Genomic DNA, 3,251 nt, shown 5'->3' with positions numbered 1-3,251 from the left:
AGGAGTCAGAACGTGCCAGGACAGAGTATTCAGATTAAACAAAAATTAGCTAAGTTACAAGTGTATTGCTCCAGCTCAGAAATCAATTACTAGGTGACAAGGTTAAAAGACGCTTTATAGACAGCTTGATTTTATTATCCATCTCAGGGGATGGCACTAACTTCCCTGCAGGAGACAGTACAGAGGCCACCAGTCCCACGAGGTCAGTAACCCCAATTCTGACTGCATCATAAACACAAACAACACGTTCTCTCTAATTTATTACAGACGCAAACAGAAAGAAAGAGTAAAGGAAAAGAAAACGTACAAAACAACACTGCATGCAAACGGCTCCAGTTACCCTCCCAGCAAACTAAAAGCATTGGCGAAACTCTTGAGTTATCTCACAAACTGCTTAATGAATGGAAAACGTGGAAGACAATTAAACACTTGATACATTGTGTTTATTGGAACAAACGCAAAGGCTTTGCTTGCTTATGTCCGAAAACTAAAGCTTTAAGAAGAATGACAGCTACATGCTTCCTGTTATTAAAACAGGTTTATACTATGAATATTCAGTTGCCTTTTTCTCAGGGTGTTGCTCCATCCCTTTAAACCAGGGCTAAATACAACAGCTTTTCAGGGTTTCCAGTTGACAGCTGTACAGAAACGTCAGGAGAAAAAGGTTGACTTTAGCTAGAGAACTCTACAAACGTTAAGGTGCCAAGGGGCACCTTTTTTCCCAGTAACTCCACTATTAAACTCATTACCTTGCATTTCAGTAAAACACGTGTTACCACAAAAGAGTATGGTGGTACAGTTTTAATCTGAATAATCCTGTTCAGAGGTGGTTTCCACCTCTGGATATTCACTGTGTGTTCTGTTTAGGAAAAAAAAAAACCAAAGTGCTTAAAGTGGGAGGTTTTTCCCCACGTCACTGCCCCGGGAGCCAATTTACACTGGCCACAGTCACGGCAAAGAGAGAGCCAGTGAAGAGATTTTCAGGGATACACCCAAAATGCTATAGCTGGTTTTTATTTTTAAGAACTGAGACCATTGAAACACAGATGCCTTATAAACTACATGTATGACTAAGAAATGCAAGGTTACACCTCTGTTGACAGAATGTAAAAATCTTATTTTCATCTACAGCAATATTCATAGACATTTTCCCAAATAGGAGCTAATTCTGTAACTTCCAAGAATAAATGAACGTCTGCTGTAAAATAACGTCCACATTTGTTGTACTAAGCAGTATTTTTATATACTTAGAAGTAATAACACCTCTGCACTTTAGCATTTTCCACCCAGGAATCCTAATCCACTTTTGAGACAGAACATTTATTGTAATCTGTTGTATTGCTGAGACCTGAGGTACAACCCACCACACACACACTTTATACCTTCAAAGTGAAGACATAAAGAAATTATCAAAAACTGGAAACCATCACATAAACGCAATTGTGCAAGAATAACACTGCAGTCTTTTCACTACAAAAAGCAATATAAATAAAACACGCGTGGCTAAGCAAATGGCTTAAGAAGGTTTTTATTAAATGATTGTATAGCCTGCCAGGGTCTTTTGGAATTATATAGCCTATATTTATGAAAGAAGAATTGTTACTGAAAAAGGTTTTAGGTGATAGGCAGACATATACTTACTGACAGGCACAACCTATTCAGTCATGACTGTATAAGCAAGGAAAAAAATCAGTAATGGAAACCTTTAGAAGAAGGATTCATTAAAAAAAAAAAACACACACCTAAAACAAGCATGATGTCCGTTAAGAGTATAAAAGTGGTAATTATAAGAAAAGACTATTTTAAGTCTGATGCACTTGCCAAGCTCATCTCTCCTCTGTGAGAGCCCCAGCTCTCCTGGTGGGGATCACCTCAGGTGCACAATTCACAGCCTGTGGGTTCCTCTCTTTCTTGCTGCCCCTCTCTTCCAACAAAAAGCACAACCACCAACTGCAGAAGTTCAAGTGAAGCTGGAAACCCCCACTGTGAGAAACTGAAAATTGCTCCATCCTTCCAACCAGCCCGTGGTGCCTCCTCAGGGGTGGAAGATGTGCTTATGAGTCAAAAAGTCAGCTTTCCCTCTCCAGGGTGGGGAAAACTCTTCCAACTGGGCTACAAACTGAATGGAAGGGAGCAAAGGAAAATTTCACTGCCATCTGTTGTGTCTGATCTCTGGAGGTCTCTGAGCAGCACTGTGATCAGACCAGGTGAGACTAATGAAGACACACCACCTGTGTGGAGACCAGAGGGGTGTAGGCCACCAGTCATATCACACTCAGGCTCCTGTGCTTCCAGTCCACCCCAAGAACATGATTTTAAGCAAGTAAAGAAAAGTAATGGTAAAATAAATGACTAAATAAATCTATGCAAGCTCCAAACCTTCAGCACATGTAATAATGTCAGGAGTAAATGTTAACCATAAATGCAGGCAAAGGTTTTTTGATTTCTACTGCATTTCCCAGGAGCAACATCAACCTTGCAATTTGGGGATCAAGCACCACTGAGAGGTATCTGACTTCAAACTGCTATTTCCATTTTTAAGGTTTCCCGAGCAGTTTTACCTTGCTAAAGATGATAATTAAGTGGAAAGAATCGCTAGTGTTAGAAGATGAATCAGAGGCTGGGTTGCTCCGAGATACTGACAGCTCAAATGAACTCTTGAATAAACGAGGAGAGATTTGCAAGACCACGAACCCAAACGAGCAACACCTTCCTTCCACCCGGCACTTATCCTGGCTGCAGGAAATCAGTGGGTTTGTTGGGTTGAGTGTGTTGCCTTTTGTATTCACAGTGGCCAAACTGACCTCGGGAAAACTAGGAGTTGGAGCCCTCAGCCGCCTGACGAGAGGGAGACTCCGGGAGATCCGCGCTGGATGCTCGGGAGAAATCCCACCTCCCCCCGATCTCGGGACCTCCCCTGCTCTCCCCCAGCCCCACACACCGGTCCCACCGCCCGCAGGGTACATTGTCGGAGGCTCCCCCCGGCCCGTTACCCCGGGGGGTGTATCAGCAGGGTCCCCCGGCCGCCGGTGGCAGCGCCGGTTTCCGAGCGCTTTGTCCCCGCCGCGATAATCTGTCATCTGGCTTTAGGCACCGCCAGTCAAACATGCCAAAAATGTCACCACCCACTCGCATTATCCATCCGGCGAAGGACCGGGAAGCGCCGCATTGCTTAACCTCACCCCCGCGCAGGAAACCCCCCCCCCCTTACACCCCCCCACGGCGTGACACCACCGCGGGGGGACCCGCGG

This window comes from Calidris pugnax, unplaced genomic scaffold, assembly GCF_001431845.1.
Source record: "Calidris pugnax isolate Ruff unplaced genomic scaffold, ASM143184v1 scaffold211, whole genome shotgun sequence".
Classification (NCBI taxonomy): Eukaryota; Metazoa; Chordata; class Aves; order Charadriiformes; family Scolopacidae; genus Calidris; species Calidris pugnax.
This window is presented reverse-complemented; position numbering follows the sequence as displayed.